Source organism: Pleurodeles waltl, chromosome 6, assembly GCF_031143425.1.
Source record: "Pleurodeles waltl isolate 20211129_DDA chromosome 6, aPleWal1.hap1.20221129, whole genome shotgun sequence".
NCBI lineage: Eukaryota > Metazoa > Chordata > Amphibia > Caudata > Salamandridae > Pleurodeles > Pleurodeles waltl.
In genome coordinates, this window is record NC_090445.1 from 368,339,986 (window position 1) to 368,366,436 (window position 26,451).

Consider the following 26,451-nt stretch of genomic DNA (forward strand, 5'->3'; position numbering starts at 1 on the left):
AGAGAAAGACAGTCTTCGAGGCGCTGTCAATGCATACAGGAAGAGACCAGCAGAAAGACAGACAGGCCAAACTCGGCGAAAAGATCGTTTCTTTCCAATTACAGACAGAGGCACAATGACTGCTAATAAGAGAGAGAGTGAGACACCAGAAAGAAGTTGCAGGGAGCGGGGCAGATTGAAAAAAGGCGGAGAAAGTGAAAGAGAAACGTCTAGTGTTCAAGGGAAAGACAAAGTGAGAAAGTTGGTACTTATGCTGACAACGCGAATAGAGTGAAGCGCTCCCTAGAGCGAGGGAGCGGTTGGAGTGAGACAGACGGGCCTTAGAGTGATCTTTTGAGTGAGACAGGCAGCATTTGGAGAGATATTCTTAAAAGAGAGGTATACAGTGTTTAGAGTGGTTGGTTCGTCAGAAGGAGGCAGACAGATCCTTCAGGGCAGCAGCCTTCAGAGAGAACTCATGGAATTTCTGATACAACCTGCTGCAGGCGATGCTGAGGTGTGTCTTAATGCCTGCTGCAAGTCCTGACTGGGAGAGCCAAAAACTGAGTGACACAGGAGGCAGTCAGGCTGCCCGCCCCCACAGCACACACACACACACGTCTGCTCTCCTCCCTCCCTTCTGACCCCCACACCCAGCTCCCAAGACCGCAACTGGGGCAGATAAGGGGCCTCCACGCCTCAGGAAGAGAAAAGCACACTAAATAATGCATGGGTGCGCGTAATGGACGGGTGGTGGCCTGCAGAAAACCACAGAAGCAGCGGACAGAAGAGACAGACAAGGACTGAGACCTCATAACTAGCGCCAAGGAGGAGAGATGAGCACTAGTGGAGAAGAGGAGCTTGAATGGTGATAGTCGAGGACCCTGTGCGGAGGTAGGAGAGGCGTCGGGGAGAGTCGCTTCAATGAGCGAGAGAAGCGCGTTGAAGGCTGAGGACTAGGATCTGAGCAGTTACAACCAAGGATTGAGAGCTGACCTCTGGGAACCAATGAGTGAGACACAAAGGGCTAGAGCCAAGAAGAGAGTGCTTGTCACAAAGGTCCAGCCAGAGCTGGGTTAGGAGGCATCCAGGAGAAGAGAGGAGTTAGAATGAAGAGCGAGACATGCGCTTCGAGAGCCCTGGCCTGAGATCCGAGGAGCTAGAATTAAGGAACAAGCACCGATCAGTGAGCATCGAGGTGACGGCGCTTATGACTGTCAGCTGAGCCAGATCAAAGAATACATTTTCGCGTGGTGAGTACAGCATAATTCAGACCTCTGTGGAGTCCTGCTGACGAGGACAACAAACACTTCCTGTCCCCAGTCCACTCCAGTTCTTCGGGGCACTGTTTAACACTGGCAGCCGGGGTTAGACTGGGACAGAAGATAAGCTCGGGCACCAAACTAAAACTGGCACCCATTAGCGAATCGGGTAGCTAAAAAAAAGTGCTCCACACTTGCAATTCCGGGAAGTTTTGAACTTGTAAAGACATACTATATAAGTATTCTGCAATGTATGGGATACTGAATACATCTGGAGCAAGCTCTGTTTTGGTAATATCAGGGAAATCAACAGTAAAACCTGGCCACCTGGCAAGGGAGAATGGGCAAAAATAGCACACAAAAAAAAAAAAAAAACACCCTGCCAGACCTGCTATTCTGGCGCTGCCAGATTGCCCTGTAGGCCAGTCCGACCCTGCACGTGGGAAGGACCCATCACTGGGGATTTCCTGCGCTGACATATTTATGAAGACAAGCATATAATTCGGTTCTTCGGGGTTCTAAGGTGGCTGAGGATGGAGTTTGAAGGATGAAGTTAAATTATTCCATCATTAGTGGGGGAGTAGTCTCTCCACAGGGATGCCTAGTGGCAGAACTCTCACATTCCCATTCCACGTGTCAGTAGTTAATCCAGTCCTAGTTTGTAATTGTATATCACGTACTACCCTGGCGAGGCGCTATTTTTTGCTTGTGCAATTTTGGTGATTGTAATCTTGTTGATCCCAGTATAAAACCGGGGCTACGAGTCCCAGTATTCAAATAAAAAACACCTACTCACTCTAGAACACGAAAGCTTGAGATCTCTGCACACCCCCGCTGTGTGACTGCTCCCTAAGGCAGGACAGGCCGCCTCCTGGGCGTGGCTCCGGTGGTATCACCCCCTCGGTAAATCTAGGAAGAGTTTTTTCCGGAGCTTTGGTGACTGGCAGCTGGCTGAACTCTCCTAAACAGACCAAAGGCCCCACGACATAATACTTCGCTTGTGTAGACAGAAGACTCCTTCACACCTCTTCTGTTACGTTATATGTCGCGAAATACTTTTCAGCCTCTACGTTGCACATCCCCGATCGCCTCGATCTCCCTCAGCCGTATCATTCACTATGCTGCACTCCAGCCCCCCTCGTTGCTCGCTTTTATTAACCTTCCCACCTCTCACTCACGGCCACTAACAATACTTTCCACCACTCTACCCCCATTTCCGCTAATGTACACCTCCCTGCTCTCCACATTACCTTCAACCCTCTGTGGAATGTGGCAGTGCTTTTTCACAACTGACTTCCTCCTTAATCACCTCTCTCTCACACTCTTCCTGGCAGGCGACGCACAACTACGTTAGGGCACTTACTCCGTGAATATGATACCGTTGACAGGGTCCTTAGCGAGATGAATTAATTAATGCAACTCCCAAGAGAACCCACTTAAAGCCACGCCCTCTCGCTCGACACTTCCGGGGCCGGACTGACCATACTCTCACAGTGCATTGTCCAGGTGGGCTGCAGACGACGCAGGGGGGACTGCTTTGACCCACCCATGCTCCTACTACCCCATACCTGTGGTGACACCCAAGAGCTGGGTTTAACATTCTTGCCGGGGCTGATTTTGGATTCTAATCCAACCGTTTAAACATCCGGCTCTAATTATGTCTGTAAATGACAACATCACCCGGCTGCAGAGATCTGTGTTTATCTTGCAAAATATACAATATACTCTAACTCATGGCACTAGTCAGGAGCTATAACCAAGACCGTGCTTCACCCTGACACCTCAGCCTAGGCCACCTCACATCTCCTCCCCAGTCAAGAACAGACCCCCACAAGTCCTCATACTGCCAAGACTACAATTTACACTTTCACTGCAGCCCAGATGGTGCCACACAGCCCTGGCAGCCTAGACTGTGCTTCTGACCCTTCCCTGTTAGTCAGACTGTGCCACACCTTGCTGTTTGGTCAACAGGGCAGCTCAAATCTCCACTGCAGATAACGAGAATCGCACTCTCTGCTGCCAGACACTGCCTCACACCTTCCCCTGCTGCCAGAGAGAGCCACACACCTTCTTCTGCAGACAGGCAGTGCCTTGCATCTTCTTCTGCAGACAGGCAGTGCCTTGCATCTTGTTCTGCAGACAGGCAGTGCCTTGCATCTTGTTCTGACAGGCAGTGCCTTGCATCTTGTTCTGCAGACAGGCAGTGCCTTGCATCTTGTTCTGCAGACAGGCAGTGCCTTGCATCTTGTTCTGACAGGCAGTGCCTTGCATCTTGTTCTGCTGCCAGACACTGCCTCACACCTTCCCCTGCTGCCAGAGAGAGCCACACACCTTCTTCTGCAGACAGGCAGTGCCTTGCATCTTCTTCTGCAGACAGGCAGTGCCTTGCATTTTGTTCTGCATCCAGGCAGTGCCTTGCATCTTGTTCTGCAGACAGGCAGTGCCTTGCATCTTGTTCTGCAGCCAGGCACTGCCTCACACCTTCCCCTGCTGCCAGAGAGAGCCACACACCTTCTTCTGCAGACAGGCAGTGCCTTGCATCTTGTTCTGCAGACAGGCAGTGCTTGCATCTTGTTCTGACAGGCAGTGCCTTGCATCTTGTTCTGCAGACAGGCAGTGCTTGCATCTTGTTCTGACAGGCAGTGCCTTGCATCTTGTTCTGCAGACACACAGTGCCTCGCGCTTTCCCCTGCTGACAGTTTCTCTTTCACACTTTCTACTACTGTCAGACATCGCATCACATCGTCTGCTGCAGCCTTGCTCCTTCTCCTGCACCCCCCCCCCCCCCCGCAGCAAGACCGTGCTACACACCTTTTTGCATGCTGCTAGAACCCCTTACACATTCTCCTGCAGTCAGACAGTGCCACACACCTCCCCTGGAGCCAGGCAGTGCCACACACCGTATTGCCTGCTGCCAGAGAGGGCCTCACACCTTCCCTTGTTACCAGACAATTCCCCACACCTTCCCCTGCAGTCAAGCAGCGCCTCGCCTTTTCTCCTGCAGCCATACATCTTCCACTGCAGCCAGACAGTGCCTCGCACCTTCTCCTGCAGCCAGAAAGAGCCACACGCCTTCCCCTGCAGCCAGTTAGTGACCCACACTTCCCCCAGAAGCTAGATAGTGCCTCACACCGTCCCCTGCAGCTAGACAGCGCCTCACACTGTCCTCTGCGGCCAGACAGTACTTCACATACATTTGTTGGAGTTCTTCCGTTTGCAAAGTTAGTGGCTGTGACTCCTCTTATACTCCTGCTCTCCCGAGGTTCTGGATACCGTCTGTGTGCTCCACGGGAGATATCCCGAGGCGTGATGTGTCTCTGCGGACTGAGAGAGGCTCACGTCATCATGGGAATGAGTCGGCCACAGGGCTCAGTCTGCGTTGTCACGGGTTCACGCAGGGGCGTAGGAGACAATACATTTCTGGGGGGGACAGGGACAGCCTTGGGGACTTTCAATCAACCCTATACAAATCGCTCGTTGTTTACGAACTGCAGGCTCGGATAAATATACACAATCATATATATTGGAAGTGAAATAGGGAGAAAGGAAGGCATGTTTTCACAGTCTGAAAGTATCTTTTATTGTTATTTACAATCACAAAGTAATTAGCTCAAATGTGAAAATAACATGTTGATTAACCTTGCATCTTTATGCACCGAACAAATCAAGGTAGGAGGGTAAAAAGGAAAAACATACCCATTGCGCCCCACACCCATCATGCCCCTCGGCTCATGCCAATTGGAACCCCACTGGAGATATCAAAAGCGATTAGGTACAACAGTTGTAAACTGTGCTCGGAAACCAGAGTTCTAATAACACTTCTACTCCTGTGTGTGATCTTGGGCAGCTCAGCTCCACATCAGTCATAACTAGAAGCATTTCAACTGAAGACGCTCTTCGAGTTACAGGCTATATAAACATGGATTGTCTAATCTCTGTATAAACTACAGTCACTAATTTCTTTAGAATTGGCTGTTTGTGATGCACTAAGCCACTGCCTATAAAGAAAAGACATCAGAAAATGACTATGATAGGTTTATTACAGCCGAGTTCTGACATTGCAATGCCTTCTGGGAGAGCCAGCAGCCAAGGTAAAAGGCAGATCAGGTCACATAGCATAATTAATGCAGCTGTTTAAAGCAACAAATGGAAGGTTGCTTTTCTTTCTTCTGCTCTACTTTAATAGCTTGGAATGACAGAAGCTATGCACTAAGGGTTTAAGTGGTTTGTCGGAAAGTTGATGGTGTGACCATGTATTATATGGGGTAAAATACCCCCTGCGTACATAAGGATATTGCAAGTCACCTTGAAGTTCATACCTTATAAACAAGCATTGGCAAAGCCAATATGTCTTGCCTATGCAAGTTCTATTGCCTTTGCCAATGTGTTTTAGCCATGTTGTACACTAGTAAGACTACTATTCAGTATGGCTCAAAGTTAATGGCATAAAGGAGAATGGTGTGTCATCGACTGGTGTGGCGTAGTGTCATGGAGTAAGTAGAGTGTCCTAGAGTGGAGCAGTAAACTAACTTTAAAGGAACAAGGGTCCCTTGAATAAAATGCAACACCACTCCCATAAACAATGATATTAAAGTAGTATGCAAATGGAATGTTTCATGCATTTATTCAATCAAAATATAAAAGATCAAATGTAGTGGAAAAACATCAACAGGGGAAATCAAGAAAGACTGGTATTCGGGCATTACACAAGTTATCTGGATGACTCAATGTCACCAATAACAAGAAAAATGTAAAAAGTAAATTTTATAGCACAGTGGTTTGGAGGAGGCTGGCCTGGTTTGCAGTGGGTACCTATGGTACGTACACCTTATACCAGGTCCAGCTATCCAGTATTAGTGAAATGTAGGCAGTGTCTAGAAGCCAGGCTCTCTAGGGGTAGTGTGGATGAGCAGCCAAGGCCTAACTAGGAGACATGCAAAGCTCATGCAATACCACTGTAGTAACACAGTACACACACATGAAAGAAAATACTCAGTGTTACAAAAATAAAGATACTTTATTTTAGTGACACAAATGCCAAAAATACCATAGCGACTATACTCCCTTAGGAGGTAAGTAATACACAAATTATATACACTAGTATGCAGAAATAGGCATAAAAACTGTTAGAAAACAGTGCAATGAGTGAAAATCACAATAGTTGGAAATGGGCCTGGGGGAAACACAAACCATATACTAAGAAAGTGGAATGTCGGTTTCCCACCTAGGCAAGTGTGGTGTGTAGAGGGTCGCTGGGAGTATTAGAAAACACTAAAGTTAAGTAATAGAACCCACCTCAGAGCCCAGGAAAGCAGGAGTAAATCACAGTAACTTTCCTAGAACACACATGAACACGAGAAAGAAGATAATGAAAGAACCAGAAGATACTTCAAGACACAAAGGGTGGATTCCTGGACCTAAAGACCTGTGGAAGAATGGGACTAAGTCCAAGAAGCACGGAAGAGTCCAGGGAGGACAGGAGCCCCTGCTAACCCGAATCAAGGTGCAAAAGAAGAACCTCTGGTGAAGAACTACAGTCAGTACTGCACCCAAGAAAATGGATGCGGGTTCCTGGTTGGTGTAGAGTGCAGTGGTGGAGTGCAGTGATGCAGAGTAGAGTGGCATAGAGTGTAGTGGCATATAGTACATTGGTGTAGAGTGCAGTATAGTGGCATATAGTTGAGCGGTGCAGAGTAGAGTGCCGTGGTGCAGAGTAGAGCGGAGTACAGTTCAGTGGCAGAGTGCAGTGTTGTAGAGTAGAGTGTCATAAAGGGCAGTGGTGTAGAGTGCAGTGATGTAGAGTGATGCAGAGTAGAGAAGAATGGCTTAGAGTACAGTGTTGCAGAGTAGAATAGAGTTGCATAGAGTGCCGTGGCATAGAGTAGATTGCTGCAGGGTACAGTATAGTGGTGAAGAGTAGATTGTTGCAGAGTGGAGCATAGTGATGTAGAGTGCAGTAGCATAGAGCGGTGCAGAGCAGATTGGAGTGGCACAGGGTACATTGGAGTGGTGCAGGGTAGATTGGACTGGCATAGCATAGAGTGGAGTTGCGTAGATTGCAGTGGCATAGAGGAGATGATTTCAAAGTAGAGTGAAGTGTCCTATAGTGGAGTGGTGTAGAGTAGATTAGAGTGCAGTGGTGCAGAAGAGAGTGCAGTGGGACAGAGTACAGTGGCAGTGGTGCAGAGTAGAGTGGCGTGGAGTTCAGTGGCAGAGAATGCAATGTTGCAGATTAGAGGGTCGCAGAGTACAGTGGTGTCTTGTAGAGTGGCATAGTGTGCAGTGGCATAGAGTGCTGTGGCGCAGAGTACAGTGGCATTGAAAGCAGTGGAATAGAGTGCTGTGGTGCAGAGTAGATTGGCATAGAGTGCAGTGGCATAGAATGCATTGGTTTTGAGTAAAGTGGTGAAGAGTGCACTGGCAGAGTGGAGGGGTGTAGTGTACAATGGTTAGAGTAGAAAGCATAGATTGCAGTGGCATAGTGTAGAGTGCTGCAGAGTTGAGTGGAGTTGTACAGCATAGATTTTAGTGGCGTAGAGTAGCACAGAGTGGAGAAAAGTGGTGTAGCTTGCAAAGGCATAGGGGGGATTGTTTCAGAGAAGAGTGAAGCAAAGATAGAGAAAAGATAATATACTTCAATATGCTGAAGTATGTAACAATAACAACAACATAAAAAATAACGCTAGGCATAATGGCCCAAAATGAAATATGGCTTCTCCGTGTTAGCCACGCTGTAATCCAGCCCTTCCTTACCTAGATAACAAAACATTTAACATAAATGTTAGAAAAATATACCCTTCTAATAGCTAAATTGCTGTGTGAAAAGGTAAAATCTGGGCTCAATCTCGACTTCACTGTTTCACCAACTGGTGTGATCTTAGGCAAATACAAATATTGTGTTTCACTGAGTCTCCTTTCTAGCCTGCAGGCATCAGGGTGAATGGGACTCTGTTTCCTCTTTAAATCTTCTTCATTGTTTTGCAGCTCCTCTTGAAGGCCTCCTGCAGTGCTCTTCTTCAAGGCGGCAGCAGGTGATGCAGACAGTAATCATCCAAAACTCCTTTCTCCTCCTCGTGCCCTTTGTTCTTATAAGCACCCTTAATGCCCACAGCTGTGAACAGGACAAATAGAAGGGCAGAGGGCGCAGGGGGCCTCTGGACCCACCTTGATTCTGTTTGCATCAGATTGGAGAATGGTCCGTATAGGGCTATTATAAATAGCGCTTTTGTGCGCTAATGGCCCTCTGAATAATAGATGTGAGAGGGGAAATAATTTTGTCCCCTTGTCCCCCCCACCTTCGTCCCCCGTGCCCCAAAATCTGGGGGGGATACGTCCCCCGCATTCCCCACACATCCTACGCCCATGGGTTCACGGTGGGTAAGACTGCTTTTGTGGGTGTGCGTTCTGCAGAGATCTCTGCTCACTTTGTACGCAGCGTCATTGTATCTCAGCAGGACTGACTCTTACTTTCCTCCTTCCAAGGCTGGTGAAATGAGTGTCATTCTGACAAAAACCGTAGCAAAAGGATATAAATGCCATATTATAGTCAGATCCCTTTCTGAAAGCAAGGACAATAGAAGTTCTCCCAAGAACAACTCTCCCTAAGACTTGTATTCCTCTAACAACTTGCCCCCTTGATGCGATTTCTATACTTGATAAGACAAACGGTAAATGTTATCCACTGTTCATTGATGGACTCACACTGTGTGCACTAAATATACTGCATCCTACTAGGAGGATGGGGCTTAACTCATTTCAAGGGTATAAACAGACCATTACCCACAGCATTATTAATAGGGAATTAGGGGCAAGACCTCGAAGAAAGGACTCCTCTCTGAGAACTCTGCCTTATGAGGGTAGGGAAGACCGGTCATTTGCACAACATACAACACAGTAAATATATTTTCTTTCTTTTCTGAAGTAAAATGCAAGTTTTCTCCAGATTGTAGGGGGATAGGGGTTACAAAAAATAATAATAATAAGTATTGGCAGTGTTCACTGGTTTGTTTATCATGATGAATGAAGTGATTGTTAGTTTTGTTGAAGTCAATTTTTACAGAGAAGGATCGTGCTATATTTTTATCTAGTTGTATGATATATTTGATTATAGTGGATACATACATGTATGTACAAGGGAGTAGCCAGAAAATTAAAATACCCCCCACTTTGATCAAAACTTATGACACCAAGCAAGCGAAGCGAGTCATCACGACCCTCCCCAGAAGAGCTTGCTTGTCTCTTCCTTCCACGCAAGGATCCATTCATCTTTTAATCTTTCCTCGCACCCATGAGCGTAGGAAGTGTGAGGGGTCTGGGGGGTGTGGGGGATTTCCCCCTACCCCCACCACCCCCATATTTTGGAGTGGAGGGGACACGGGGGACAAGTGTCGGGGGACGCAGGGGACAAAAAATATCCGCTCCGCACGTCTACTGTTTGCTGGGCCATTAGAGCATTCAAATGCTACCTATGATGGCCCTGCTTTTGACCTGATAACCTGACTTCGGTTAGGGTCGGATTTAGCAGACAGGTATTCGCCAGTGTCGGAGGACAAATTATTGAGATAAGATATAGGCAGTGGCGGCCGGCGGTTTTAGGAGGGAGGGGGGCAGGCGGGAAGCACACTCACACTCATTCTTTCATGCACGCACATCCATTAACAACACTCATCAACATTCAAACATGCACGCACGCACCAAACATTAATTTAAAAAGATCACACACACACACACTTACCTTTAGCCTCGGAGGTCCCAGGAGGGTTGGGACTGCTGCGGGAAGGCAGCAGTCCCAACTTCGTCACAGAGTGGGATGGGGTCAGTGAGACTGATGACCCCACCCCACTCTGTGACGAAGTGTCACTGATTGAAACTTGCCCTGGGCGTTTCAGGGCTAAAACCTGAAGCACCCAGGTCGAAGTCAGTGAGTGACGCTTCCCTCGTCACCTGGGGTAGGGCCTCGAGGCACCTTTGCTGAGCCGAGGAGGTCACGCCCACAGGAGCTGTGACCTCTTCAGCCCAGCAAAGTTCAGTTCAGGCAGCCAGGAGTCTGCGCAAATCGCGCATGTCTGCTCCTGGCTGCCTGACCTGAACATGAAGAGTGTCTGTCAGGCTGACCTTTGTTCAGCCTGACTGGCACCCTTCATGAGGGGCAAAAGGTGAGGTGGCACGGCCCATCCGCCCTAAAGGATGGGCCGCACCTGGTTATAGGCTATTTTTTTCAGGTTTGGGGCTGGCTCCGTCGCACCTGGTTATAGGCTATTTTTTTCAGGTTTGGGGCTGGCTCCCCACCTAGCGCTAACTGTTGGCCGGCCATTGACATTCTGCATAGAATGATAATGGTCAGCCCGAGGAGGCACAGCATGAGGTGAGGCTCCTCCTATCGTGGTTTAAGGGCACAGCAGGGTGGCTTTTACTGGTACTTCTGAGTAGCAGAGTTCAACCCCCCCCCCACAGAGCCCTCCCCATCAAAGGGAAGAGCTAGGACTATAGATGGAGTTCTTTGATTCCCAGAGTGGGTGGCTACCTCCATATCCATGGTGGTCAGGTGAGGCATTTTTTATGCAGCCCACCTGAAATACAGAAATAAACAGGAAAGCATCCTGTTCCTTACTTGTTTATTGTAGATTTGCCACTTAATGGAAGAGCAGTGCTAACAGATGCCCATAGCAATGTGTTTGATGTACCTGAGGGCTACAGCTGTATAGCCTTTCAATAATTTTAGTTCATCAATAATTTTAGTTCATCAAGAGGCCCTTCAAGAAAACATTTCAGATTTAACAAACAGATAAAATGTTTGATCATGCGCTCCTTTTTGGGGAAAAAGCACCTTCAAACAAAACAAGTGAAACAGAATGTGTTATGGTCCACAGTTTAATAGTTCAGAAATCACTGTAATTTGAGTGCTTTCTGCTCTGGTGTGTTGGCAGGTTCGGACTGGGCTGTAGGCAATCTGGCAGTGTCAAACAGGCTGGGCTTTCAGGTCAATGTGTGGGTGTTTTTTTAGCTGTTTGTAGGCCAGTTTCATGGTCTGTGGGCTGGTTTTTACTGCTGATTTCCCTGTTATTACCACAAACATTGCTTGTAACAAATGCACATGCAAGCAGTCTGACATACTCAGGGCCACTGGAACCATGTGATTGTGCAACCACTGCGTTTTTCATATAATTATGGATTTGCTGCATTTGCCACATCATTCATCCTCTACTGCATAAGCTGCAGGATGATTTTAAGGAAAAAGATGTTTCTAGCTCATATGGTTGAAATGTTACTAAATACAAAGCAACAAGGTTTGCAGCACAGTGGGAGGCCCTTTGCAAAAGTTGACTGGTCACTTTTCTGTTGCTTATTGCTGTATTTTAAAACTGGCGGCTATTAAACCAGGACTAATGAGGTGCAACCAATGCCCACAGAGTGTTAACAAGTGGAACAATGACAAAATAATGAGTACTATTAAAAAATGTGCTGCATTAGGCCTCATAATTTGCCTTTTCCTGACACATATTTTACTCAACTCTGCCACATAATTTGGCCCTCCCCTGCTTACAAAACACCTACACAGTATCTTTACAAGTGAGATCCTGTCCCGATTTGCAAGTGTTTGCCACTTTTTAGCTACCTGATTTGCTAACAGGGCCACTTTTCTTTTGGTTCCTGAGTCTATTTTCTTTCTCAGTCTGACCCTGCCCCAAGTACTTATGACCACCTTGCTAGTCACATAATGAGGCTGCTATCACAAAGGTCCCTCCCAATTTTGTGCATATTAAAACTATAGGAACTGTGATCCTTAATACAGTGGAGTTTGGATCAGAGATGTGAATATAAAGGGCTTGCCTCCCTATTTTGGCAGTACCGTAAGGCACTTTCTACCATTCGCCTTCCCTGTGCCTCTCACTGCACTTCAGCAATCCATTTTGTATCTACACAAGCCCAGGCTAGCACCTCTGCTCTTCAGCAAACATTTAAAGAAATAAGCAGATGGGCCAAACAGCCTCCCTCTTTCCCAACACACACCATACTGGCATGAAACGCTGCCCCTCCTTTACTGGCTGCTCCACTTCATGATAACCAGATCTGACTGTCCCACTCCATTGGTAGCAGACCTTTGAGCAACATAAGGTGCTGGCTTCTCTGGTTGCCTTAATCTGTGAAAAAAAGACAATAGAAATAATTGTTTCAAGACTCCCAGTTCCATGTAAGGCTCAGACACATGTTTGAGGGGTCTCTCTCTTCTTCTGTTGCCTCACTGTTTTGAGCCATATTTACTACATGTTTTCTTTAGTATCCAACTAGTCTTTGCAGCCAATTCAGAGCACTTTGAAACAATAAATTTAGATTATCAGCATACAGTAAGGCAAGTTAGATGTCTTTGTCTGACCACAAATCAAGTTAGGAGAGCTACCTGTTTCCCAAAATAAATGTCATTGTATTTTATTTAAGAGAGAGGATGTGGCATTATGGCCAGATATGCTGGCTTGGAACTGGGGAACCAGGTTTGAGACTTGCTGTTGGCTCAGCATCATGAGATTCTGAGCAAATCATTTAATTTTTCTGTGCAAAAAAAAAAAAAAGAATATGATCTTGTGTAATGCAAAGGGTGTTCATGTAAAGGCTTCAAGTACCTTTGGGTCGAGTTCCTGCTATACAAAACCGTGAAACAAACAAGCATTGGCAAAGCCAATAGGTCTCGCCTATAAATAACTATTGGCTATGGCAATATGTTTTTGCCATGTTATACACCAGTGTGGCTGCTGTTCAGCATGGATAAAGGTTAGTGGTTTGGAGTATTGTATAGTGGAGTGGGGGAATAGAGTGGAGCAGGGGGAGTACAGTGTGGCAGAGTTAATTAGAGGAGAGTTCAGTGGTTCAGTGCAGATAGTGTCGTAGAGTGGAATGGAACAGGGCGAAGCGGGTTAAAGTTGATTGAGGTGGTGGATTTGATTGGAGTAGACAGTGTGGACTGAATGGAGTGGGATGGATTGGAGTGGGGTGTATTGAAAAGGGGTGAGGTGGAATGGAGTGGGGTGATAAGATTGGATTGGGGTGTGTGTAGTAGATTGAAGTAATAGGGCCAGAGTGGGGTGGTTTGGATTGGATTGGAGTGTTTTTGCGTGAGGTGAATTGGAGTGGGGTGGATTAGATTGAACTTGAGTGTAATGGGTTGGATTTGACTGGACTGGAGTTGATTGGATTCATTGAATTGTAGTGGGATAGATTGGACTGGAGTGGGGTGGAGTGGATGTTTTTGAGTTGGGTGGATTGGGTTGGAGTGGGGTGAATTGGAGTGGGGTGTGCTGGATGGACTGGAGTGGGGTGGACTGAACTGGAGAGGGGTTGGGTGGCTTAGACTGGGGTAGAGTGGGGTGGATTGGACTAGAGGGGAATGGGTGAATTGGAGTGGGTTTGATTGGATTGGGATGGGGTGGACTGGAGTGGGGTGGATTGGATTGGAGTGGGGTGGACTGAACAGGGGTGCAATGGATTAGATTGGGGTAAGTGGGGAGGATTTGGGTAGAGTGGGGAGGCAAGGAGTAGTTAAGTGTGGGTGGACTGGAGTAGAGCGCAGGCGAATTGGAGTACAGTGGGGTGGACTGGAGTAAGGTGGATGGGAGTGCAGTGATCAGAAGTGAGGTGGATTGTAGTGAGGTGGATTGGATGGGCTGAATTGGAGTGGGGTGGATTGAAATGGGGTGGGGTAAACTGGATAGGATGGGTTGGATTGGAGTGTGGTGGATTGGGTGTGGAGTGGAGTGGGTGGATTGGGGTGTGGTGGATTAAGAAGGTGTTGGGTGAACTGGATTGGAGTTTGGTGGGTTTAGGTTAACTGCATTGGACTGGGGTGAATTAGGGTGGATTTGATTGGAGTGGGATGGACTGGACTGAGGTGGGTGGATTGGGCTGCGATAGATTGGATTGGAGTCAGGTGGAATGGAGTGGGTTGGACTTGTGTGGGGTGGATTGAGGTGGGGCAGATTGTTTTATATTGGAGTGGAGCAGCTTGCTTTGGATTGGAGTGGGGAAGATTGTTGTGGATTGTTGTACTGGAGTGTGGTAGATTGTTTGGATTGGAGTGAGGTGAGTGGGAGGATTGGAGTGTGGTGGATTGGGATGGAGTGAGGTGGACTGGAGTGGGGATGAATGGACTGGAGTGGGGCAGATTGTTTTGGACTGAGTGGGACGGATTGTTTTGGATGGGAATGGGGCAGACTGTTTTGGATTGGAGTGGGGCAGACTGTTTTGAACTGGGGTAGGTCAGATTGTTTTGATTGGAGTAGGACAGGTCGGAGTGGGGCAAATTGTTTTGAATTGAGTGGGGCATATTGGAGTGGGCAGGCTGTTTTGTATCGGAGTGGGGCAGATTATTTTGAACTGGGGTGGGGCAGATGTTTTTTGGATTGGGATGGGGCAGATTGCTGTTGATTGGAATGGGGCTGATTGTTTTGAAGTGTGGTAGGGCAGATTGTTTTGATTGGAGTGGGACATATTGGAGTGGGCAGGCTTTTTTGTATTGGGGTGGGGCAGATTATTTTGAACTGGGGCAGATGTTTTTTGGATTGGGATGGGGCAGATTGTTGTTGATTGGAGTGGGGCAGATTGTTTTGGTTTCTGTATTGAAGGGGGGAGATTCTTGGGATTGGAATGGGGTGATTAAGATTGGAGGGCGGTAGACTGGGGTGGGGTGGGTTGGGAGCAATGGAGTGTGGTGGATTGGGGTGAGTGGTTTGGATTGGAGTAGGGCGTATTGGATTGGAGCGAGGTGGATTAAGACGTAGTGCACGATTATGTGTTAGAGCATTATTTAAAAAATAACACTTGAGAAAGAAACAAGGTTGGTTTGCAATATTTGGAACAAGATAAGTCATATTTTGTGAACAGTGCAAAAACAAAACAAACCATGAGTGCAAAGTGCGAAAAGAAGACTTGGCAAAATAAAAGAAAGTTAGCTATAGAAAACAAAACTTTGCAATCTTGTTTGTCTTGCTGGACACCTTTTTCCCAGTCACATGCCTTCTGTTTGCAGGCACTAGAAGTTAAAAAGAACAAAATAGTACCTTAGTCACTTTGGGAGCACTGCATGGGCACTGATTAAGTTGAATAAATCATTACTTGGTCTCTGCGCCTCAGTAAGGAACTGTCGCGTAGGCTCTCAATATTCTAATGAGACTACTGGATTTTAAGCGGCAGAATCGCCCGCGGTGTGGGAGACTAAGTCTAACCCACTGTTGGTGACACCTGTTGCTCCAATCCGGGTTTTGCTCCAGCTAACTAGCAGTGCCTCATCTCTACCCAAAGATAGGGATGACTGGGCAGCCGAGCGCATGACATAATTGGTTTCGCAGGGAAGCCGTTGTCACTCAGGTCTCATCCGTTTCTCTCAGTTACATTTAGTCCCATATACAAATGACAAACAGAGGCTGTATATGTTTCAATCATGAGTTTAATAAAACAACTGCATCTTAGATAGCAAAGCGTGAGCTGCAATAACCAGGACGACACAGCATGACAATATTAAAATTGTAACAAGAAGAGTGAAGCATAAAAATAACTCTATCATATTGTCACTATTGTCAATAGACTAACTCCTACCTAGGCTATGATAGAGCACAGCATGTTAAGGTCTAATTCTGCCCTTCAGGTTTCCCTGGGAAGACATCATCCCCCATACCTGAGCAAAGGCCTGCGGTCTGCTTTAGCATCTGTAACAAAGCATTTGGCAATCAGCATACAGTTGTGGTTCCCTGGCTGGAATCTCCCTCTAACGTGTAAGGGACAAGTAAGTGTTTTTATAACAACACAGCTGATGTTCTGGGAAAATGTCCCAATGTAAGGATGTGTGTTTACTACGAATGTTGGAGACTAAACTTCTACCACGTTCACTGGCAATGTACTGTGCTGTAGCCTTGGAAGAAGCACAGAGTAATCAAGAATGTCTTGTTTGAGAACAGAGTGCTGGCCTGGCAAAAACAGTTAGATAAACAGAAAATAAAACTAGACCATAAAAGTCGCTATTGTAACAATAATAAAATGAAGCCGAATAAAATATGTCTAGGTTAAGTTGCACAGCAGCTTGGCCTAGTGTGTTAAAATAATGTGCATGGAGCTATGGCTAAAATGGCTACACAACAGAACATAAATGATGCTAGGCCTGCAGTGACCTATTACGATGCTGTAAAGAAGAGTGCCAGGCAAGCCAATAAATGGTAAGCAATGGGCAGGCTCCAAGCCCTTTTTAATTAACAACAGAGTCTCGTAAGTAAGACACATGTGATAGTGCATGCTATCGCAGGCTTGACCCTAACAACACAAAAGACCTGCCTCTGCTTATGAAATGCTTCTGACTGTGTTCTCGAGGCCTCATAGAAAAAATATGTACCGGGGTAATATCATATCAACTAAGTAGCTCTCATGTTATGAACCCCAGAAGGATAAAAAGCAGATCCTGCTAATTCTAAAACCTCTGACCTCCAAGTTGCGTTTGGACTTTGGCAGCAAAAGCCTCGACTGTACATTAGGCTGTGTTTGATAAAATCACATCTGAATGTTGTATAAAAAAATAGTGTATTTTAATATCACTATTTCAATTCAGACCTCTATGATTGCACAGGTTTATTGGAGTCAGCGGTGTGAAGCCCACAGGGAATTTGTGTAGAGCCCCGTAGCTAACCCTGTCCCCCCGGAAATTTAGTGTCTCCTATGCCTGCATCCATCCTCTGATAATCACCATTACCGTATTTCGTCCAACATTCAGTATTTCATCCAACATTCAGTCTGTCACTATTCCGCCCGTCCGTTCATCGATATACAAACCTATCCATGTATCTTCAAACCTATCCATCAAACATATCTATCATTTCACTCAGTCATCCATTCTTTAACTTATGCATCCCTTTCATCCATCCACCCTTTCACTCATCCATCTATCCTTTCACTCCATACATCAACCCTTCTTCTCTTTCACTCATTCATCGATCCACCCTTTCACTCAGCCATCCATCCTTTCACTCATCTGTCCACCCTTTGACCCTCCATCCATCTATTTACCCTTTTACTCATCCATCCATCCTTTCACTCACCCATCCATCCACCCTTTCCTTCATTCTTCTATCCATTCTCTCTTACACTCATCCATCTGTCCACTGCTTCATACAGCCACCCATCTACACTCCCTTTCACTCATCCATCCATTCTTTCACTCATCCATCCTTACATCCACCTTTTCACTCATCCACACATCCACCCATCTAACCATCCACCCTTTCACTCTGTCGATCCACACATCCACTCATCGATCCTTCCGTTTACCCTTTCACTCATCGATCCACCCTTTTATTCATCCTTTCTCTCGTCATCCATCAAACCATCCACTCTTTCACTCATCTGTCCCCATTCATCTTTTCACTCTTCAATCAATTCTTCCCTTTCACTCATCCATTCCTACATCCATCCTTTCACTCATTCATCCATGAATCTCTCCATCCTCCTTTTTAGTCACTCACGTCCTTCCATCCATCCATCCGTCCATCAAACTTGTAACTCACTAATTCATCCGTCCATTCACCCTTTTACTCAAGCATCCATCCACCCATTTATCTAGCCCTCCATCTACCTTCCGTTTCACTCATTCATTGGTTCTTCCATCCATCCACCCTTTCACTTATCATCCATTCATCCACTCTATCATATATCTGTGCATCCATTCATCCATCTTTCTTCCCTTTCACTCATCCATCTTTAAATTCATCCTTACACATTCATCCATGCATCTATCCATCTACCCCTTCACTCACCTCCCACCCACCATTTTACTTACTCATGACATCCATCCATCCATCCATCCACTCACTCCCTTTCCCACCCATTCACGTCAATTATGAGGCTTTGTCTGCCGAGTTGCAGAGAGAAGAGACCCATCAAAAACCCTACCCCCACCCCCACTGTAGATACTACAGTGGGGGTGATGGAGAGTTGACGGTGCCACTACAATTTCACCTTTACATTCTCTCATCCATTTAGTCTTTCAACCAATATTCAGTCTGTCACTATTTTGTCCAACCGTCTGCCCATCCATCTCCACACCTATCCAATCATCTTCAAACCGATCTATCAAAGATATCCATCCTTTCACTCAGTCATTCATCCTTTCACTTATTCATGACACTTTTATCCCTCCACCCATCCACCCAAACTTTCATTTATCCTTCCATTCATCCTTTCACTCATCCATCCACTTTTTGCCCATCCATCCATCCAACCATCCTTTCACTCCATCCATCCAATCTTTTACTCATCCATCCGTCTTTTCACTCCCTAAATCTATACTTCCTCTGTTTCACTCATCCATCGATCCACTCTTTCACTCAACCATCCATCCTTTCACTCATCCATCCACCCTTCGACCAATCCATCCACTAATTTATCTTTCTATTTATCATTTTACTCATCAATCCATCCTTTCATCCAGCCATCCATTAACCCTCCTTTCACTCACCCATCCATTTTTTCACGCATCCATCCTTTTTTTTCCTATTACATCCTTTCACTCGTCCATGCATCCACCCTTTCAACCTGACCACCCAGCCAGCTTTCCCATCCATCCATTCTTTCAGTCATCAGCCATCCTTTCACTCACTCATCCATTATCCACCCTTTCCCACATCCATCCATTCTTCCTCTTATTCACTCATTCATCCTTACATCCATCCTTTCACCCATTCACCCGTGCATCTATCCATCCACCCCTTCACTCATTCATCCATCCATTCTATTTCTATTCCTCTTTGCATTTATATAGCGCAAACTGTCACTCTCATGGGAACATCCTGCCGCTTAAGCAAATCATAAGGGTCTGTTAAGAGAAGTACAAGACGTCAGATAACATTTATTCATAGAATAAGCGAATAGCATAGTGAGTCGGAGATCTCAAAAAAACAATCTTTAAGATGCTTTCGAAAATGAGATTCCTCATTTATAGCTCTCAGATGTCTTGGCAGAGGATTCCATGTTTTAGTGCTAAGTACAGAACAGGATTTTTCAATCTGAAAAATTGAGATTTGAGCAAGTTAGCCTTTATTGATCTAAGGGCTCTTCCAGAAGTGTAATGGGTGAACCTGGCTGTGAGAAATCTGGGGCCAGTACCAGGAAAAGCTCTAAAGATCATCAGAAGGAGTCTGAAAAGAATTCTCGTGTGGACTGGCAACCAATGTAAAGATTTTAAGGCAGCTGAAGCAGAGGATCTGATGGGTAGTTTATTTGGCTGCATGTTGGACAATTTGTAGCTTGTGTATAGTCTGCTTGGAGGACCCCTCATACAAACTATTGCAGTAGTCCAACCTAGATGTAATGAGTGCACAGGCAACAGATTTCCTTGCTTGGGGGGGGCAGAAGGTTGAAACATTTCTTGAGGGATTTAATTAAATTGAAAAAACACCTGCAACTCATAGAGCTTGTGGTCGTAAGAACAAAGACACATCAAATGTTACCCCTAAGCTTCTAACAACATCCACAGTAGAGGGCGGGGGAGATGTAGCATCAGGCCACCATAAAACCGTTCGATTTGCTGAAAAGCATAATCTCAGTTTTGTCTGCATTCCATTTCAAATGGTTTTTATGCATCTACTGAATGGTAGCAGTTGAACAATTTGTAAGTGTTCGCTCAGAACCCAGTGAAGATTTGTCCAGAGATATTATTAACTGGGTATCAGCTGCATAATAGACAGTAGTGTCTATTCCAAAAGAAGAAATTAAGAAAATTAAAGCAGCCATATAAATATTAAATAAAACGGGACTCAAAGAGGAGCCCTGTGGAACACCAGATATCACAATAGATTCTTCGGAACAGTACCGCCCTATCTTAACCATCTGTCTTCTGTTGGTAAAGAATGACTGTAGCCAAGAAGAGGCCAAACCAACAATTCCACAGTCTCTGATGCACTGAAGAAGAATCTCATGGGAGACGGTGTTGAACAGTGCAAACAGATTTAATAATATCAATACAGCATTTTTCCCTGAGTCCAATATCAGTTTTAATGTATCAACGACTTCCACTAAAGCAGATTCCGTGGAGTGATGGGGATGGAAGCCTGATTGCCGAGGATGCAGCACTTTTGTACTTTTTATAAAGGCTATTCTTTGGCTATTCACCACTTTTTCAATTATCTTTCCTAAGGCAGGTAACAATGAGATAGGGCATAAGTTGGGTAACATAGAGGAATATAGGTGTGGCTTTTTCTTAAGGGGTTTTACCACCACCAGTTTCCATTCTGATGGGACTTCAGCTGTTTTCAGAGAGTTGTTAAATATCTGCTTTATGAGTGGATTTACTATGTCTAAACCTTATGTAGGACGTGAGGGGGACAGGGATTATTAGGTGATCCAGATTAAGTTAAAATCACCTGGCAAGATTGGGTGAGTGAAATTTCTTGAAAGGTTTCAAGAACATCACATACTTCACTCAATGAATTATCTCTTCCTAGAAAGATGAGGGGGAATCAAGCCCATAAAATCAATTTTTATGGCCTGTACCTTGTCTATAAAGTAGGTCGAAATCTGGTTGCATAAAGCTTGGGAAGGAGGAATCTGCATTGATAATGCTGTAGGTTTTTGAAAGGTATTGGAGATTCCAAAAATGGCCTTTTGATCATTCTGAGCTTCCTCAATAATTTTTGTAAAGTAGGCGTTTTTAGCAGCCTTAATTGTTTTGATGATAAGATTTTAGCACTGATCCAAATCGCACCCACGCTTCTAAGTCATAAGATGACCGTCATTGCCTTTCCAGCTACTTGTCAATGTAAATTCAAACAAAGGAGCTGAGGAGGGAATTTGAATGATTTTCTGACAGGATTGGTGGAGGCCATACTAGTGACTGCATCCAGGATCCATTTATTAAAAGATGTGATATTATCCAAACGACAACCAGAAAGAATGAGTGTAGATTCATGTAAATATTTAACAATATTAGGATCCTTTGATAGTTTACCCCACCTAAAGGTAGTGGAGCCATCGGATTGAGGTGACCCCAACACAAGGGGGTCTTGCTCCTGCTTAATGCTAAACGGAATGAACAAAAGATTAATCCAGCTCAGCTGAACAGGAGTCTTAGCACATAGCGTAAGATTGTTGGAGCATATACAGTCAACAGTGTGACCGCCCTGATGCATAGGTCCTGATGTCTTTTTAGAAAGTCCAAGGAAGCCTATGGTGTCATAAAACCTCATTGTCTCAGGTTTATCCTCAAGCTCCAAACATATCCATCCTTTCACTAATCCATCCCACTTTCATCTATCCATCCTTTCATTCACCCATCCATCATCCTTTCACTCATCTATCCTTCCTTTTACTCCATACATCCATCCATATTCTCTTTCACTCATTCATTGATCCACCCTTTCACTCAGCCATACATTCTTCCACTCATCCATTCACCCCAACCCATCCATCCAATAATCCATTCATCTAATTACGCTTTTACTCATCCATCCATCCTTTCACTCACTAATCCATCATCTAGCTACACTTTCACTTATTCGTCCATCCATTCACCCTTTCACTCATTCATTCATCCACTCTTTCATTCAGCCATCTATTTACCCTCCCTTTCACTCATTCATCCATTCTTTCACTCATCCATCCTTACATCCATCCTTTCACTCATCCATTCATATACCATTATCCATTATCCATCCATCCATCCTTCCTTTTACCCTTTCACATCATTTTATTTCCTCATCAATTCATCCTTTCATCATGCATCCACCCTTTCACTCTTCTATCCTTCCATTCACCCTTTCATTCACCCATCCATCCATCCATCCTTCATCTCTTTCACTCATCCATCCTTTCACTCATTCATTCACACATCTATCCATCCATCATTTCACTCACACATCCATCCATTCATTCACCCACTCAACCATCATCCACCCTTTCCCACATCCATCCATTCATCCATCCTTCCTCCCTTTCACTCATCCATCCTTACATCCACCCTTTCACTCATTCATCCATGTCCATGCATCTATCCATCCACCCCTTCACTCACAGACATATCCACCTTTCCATTCATCCATCCATCCTTCAACCCACGCACCTCCCCACCATTTTGTGTTAATTATGAGTCTTTGTCTGCAGACTTGCAGGCAGAAAATGCCCATGGAAAAACCCACCCCCACTGCAGCTGTTAAAGCAAGGGATTGACAACGCTCTTGTTTAAACTAAGGCATCAAACATATCCATCCTTTCACTCAGACATCCATCCTTTCACTCATCCATCCATCCATCTAACCATCCATCCACCCTTTTAGTCATCCATCCATCCTTTCACTCATTCACCCATTCACCCATCCATCCACCCTTTCACTCGTTCTTCTATCCTTTCACTCATCCATCTGTCCACCCTGTCATCCAGCGATCCATCTACCCTCCCTTTCACTCATCCATCCATTCTTTCACTCGTTCATTTTTACATCCATCCTTTCACTCATCCACTCACCCAACCATTCACACTTTCACTTTGTCCATTCATCCATTCACTCATCGATCCTTCCGTTTACCCTTTCACGTATCGATCCATCCTTTCACTTACTTATCCACCCATCCTTTCTCCCATCCATTGAACCATCCACCCTTTTACTCATCTATCCATTCATTCATCTTATCACTTTTCCATCCATCAATCCTTCCCTTTTACTCATCCATACTTTCACTCATTCATTCATGCATCTATCCATCCATCTTTTCAGTCACTCACACGTCCGTCCGTCCATCCATCCTTCCATCCATCCACCCACACACCCGTTTGTCCGTCTGTCTGTCTGTCCAACCATCCATCCACTCACTCGCTCACCTTTCGCGTTAATTATGAGCCTTCCTCTGCAGACAGAAGAGGCCCATCAAAAACCCCACCTTCGCTGCCTACAATGTTCTAATGTTCATAATAAAATGGAATTGAAAGGCGTTCAAAAGTAATTGAAGGCCAACTACGTTCTATTTTTTTAAGTTCTGTATTAGTTTTGCATTTGCTTAGCAGCCCAAATCTTGCACATTAACTCAAAGTAGTACAAAGTTAGTAAATACAAAGAAACCAGTGAAATAATGTTAATAGACACATGCTGGTTAGAAACTAGTTCGCATGGAAGGTCAGGTTTAGTGGCTAGTATTGGTAGGTTAGGTATGGTAAGTGTAATAGGTTGGGTATGGTATTTAGGTAGAGATGGTAGTTTAGAAATGGTAGGGCTAGTGTTTAGGACTGCAATGAAGATATGGTAGGTACGGTAAGTATGTAAGATAGACTAGTCATGCGTAGGAAGGCACGGTTTGGTAGGTATAGGAGTAATGGCAGGTAGGATTGGTAGGTTATGTGGGTTAGATGGATAAGTATGTGTGGTAAATATGGGAGGGAGGTATGGGGGATCTGAAAGGTACATATGGTAGGTATGGAGGTATATTAGGTTAGATATGTAGTTATGGTAGGCTCAAAATGGTAGGTGAGGTATTAAAAGTAAGTATGTTAGGCAGAGCAGGTTATGTTGGGCGAACAAGCCCCTTTCTAACAATTTTATGGAGTGTGTAGTCTTGGCTTGTGAACATGAAGAAATAGCTAAAACTAGCTGTAGCTGAACTTGTGTCCAAAGATGAAATTTGAGCTCTGAATAGCAAGTTTCCAAGACATACAAAGTACAATGTTGCATAGTAAATAGTTTTGTTGAAGGGCTAGTAATTTTGTTGTATTTGTAAGAAAGGCTACAAGTGTCGATTTCTTCTGTTTACACACAAAAAGGGAGTAAATCATACAAAATACTATCAAGACAGAAAGGTGCAACAAATAATGTACAAGAGGGATTATTGAATAGCACAGCGGCTTTATAGCATGCTAATACATCCAAACAGCACTTCGTAAAGCAAATAAAGTCACAGATCAGCAATAAAAATACAATTCTCTCAGCACAATACATCAAAGAACACATGCTGGCTCAGAAAGGCATGAGTTGATAGCTCTACCACTAAAACCTAATTGGAACACAGATGGGACCGCTAACACTTCCTGTACTAAGGCCGGAAAATCACACAGATATTCAGAAGTGATTATAGAGTCACTAATAATGTATGTTGAAGTTTGACTTGGCCCTTTCTGCAGGGTCATCCCCAAACTTTGTGTCTTCAACCTCCTGTTTTCTGAACCCATTTTTGTTGGCTTCTGGATTCTGCGCACTTTACACTGCCAACCAGTGCTAAAGAGCTTGTGCTCTTTCCTTAAAACATGGTAGGATTAGCTTACACCCAATAGGCCAATTTAATTTACGGGTACGTCCCTAGTAAAGTGGCACTACATGTGCCTACTGCATGTACTTTAAATGCTACTAGTGAGCCTGTGGCACTGATTGTGCCACCCACTTAGGTAGCCCTTTAAGCATGTCTCAGGCCTGCCATTGCGGCTTTGTGTGTTCAGTTTTAAAGTGCCATTTCGACCTGGCAAAATAAACCCTTTGACAGGCCAGAACCTTCCTTTTTAATACATATAAGTACCCCCAAGGGTAGGCCCTGAACAGCCCAGAGGGCAGGGTGCAATGTTTTTAAATAGTTGGACATGTAAATTTAGGTTTTACATTTCTTGATAGTGAGAAACTCCTAAATTCATTTTTCACAACTGCAAGTACTACCTCTCCCATAGGATAACAGCGGGTCAACGTATTACATTTAATAAGTGATAACCTTCAATTGGGAGCAGGTAGACAGTTGAGTTTGGTGTCTAAAGAATTGTAATTGAAAGCCCTCTGTACTGGTAGAGTCCGATTTATAGTTACAATCCTGAAAATGTCACTTTTAGAAAGTTAGCATTTTCTTATCCTAACCATTTGGTGCCTGCACCCGTCCCTGGGTCACATGCCTTGGTGTAGCTGGCAGTTGGCTTTGTGTATTGCTCCCAGACAATGAGACAAGGGGTATATAGGTATTGACAGCATTGGCCACTCTGAGGTAATGAGGGGGAGGTGCAGTCAACTACCACACTTGCACATCACACAGATTCTGCTTGAGCACTCTCCACAAATTGTTTGACACTGGTCTTTTGTAACCTTAGACATGCTGGGGCCAGGACAGGGAGGAAGGGGATGCCTAACACCTCAACGGGTAGAAACCTCTAGAAGTTTCTCCTACTTCAAAGTGGACACCAGGTATACGTAGTGGAGCTTTAGACCTAACTCTTACGTACACTTCTGGACTGTGGACTTTGCCAGGAGGAAGGATGGCTGTGCTACTGAAAGGACAGCCACTCTGCTGGACCTCTGCTCTGAAGGACTGCTGCCCTGCTGTGCTGACCTGCTGCCCACTGCTGTCTTGCCTGGAGTAGAAGGATACTTTACACAGTCCCTCTAAGTTTAACCTAACTGCTCTGTGCCAAGCTACCAGAGGTTTGAGTAAAGGTTCATTTGGGGTTTGCTTCTGGCTTCACCCTGACAAGAATTGTGGTTGAGTAGGGGTTCACTCCCCTTCCTAACCAGCACTTTCTTTCACTAGACAACAAATAGCAAGCAGAGGAAGAATATATTAATCAAACACATAAAATAGGTGCAAATATAGGATAACATGTAATGATTCCATCCATCAAAGGACCCTGATCCACACCTGATGAGTTCCTTACGTCTTGAGCAGTAGACCAATTTCTTAAAGTAATACATTTCAAACACCTCCTAAATCCAGACCTTAATAGTGGGGAGAATAACATCCCGTCAGAGGCATTTGTAAAGAGGTGTACAACAAGCAGGTTACCTTACAACCACATCATAGCAAATTGTCTCAGAAAAAGACAAGATTACTGACACATGTAGAAATTCCTTGTCAAACTATAATATTTAGTGAATGGTCCTCAACCTGGTTTCACCTCTTCTGCTTTAAGGTGTAATAAAATAAAAGTCAGGGCTAGTTAGCAAACAAGGCAAATAATATGGGTGTCCATGTTTTCTATGAAATCATAATTTTCATTACAGCCTTAGGGAAAATGTACATTTTATGGTAGGACAAAGGCTGGATAGGGCCTTTGCCATGACACCTACTTTGAAAACAGTGGTAACAAAGGTGTGATTTGTTAACAACTAGCAATAGATTAGAAAACAATGCATTAAACTCCACTCCAGAATTTGAATCTCTAGGACACTTCACTGGAGCCTGCAAATGACTTATAATCCATTATACAGAGCTGCTGCTATGGCCGACAACTGCA

General features: G+C 44.9%; 1 protein-coding gene across 2 annotated transcripts in view; it reads left to right on the forward strand.

Moving 5' to 3' along the window:
* The first annotated feature begins 591 nt into the window (after positions 1-591).
* LOC138299748 (leukotriene B4 receptor 1-like) overlaps positions 592-26,451 on the forward strand; it is a 161,388-nt gene continuing 135,528 nt past the window's right edge. For both annotated transcript variants that reach the window (XM_069238278.1, XM_069238279.1), the window contains exon 1: positions 592-1,232. The gene's annotated coding sequence lies outside the window, so the exon portion shown is untranslated. The remainder of the gene's footprint in view (positions 1,233-26,451) is intronic.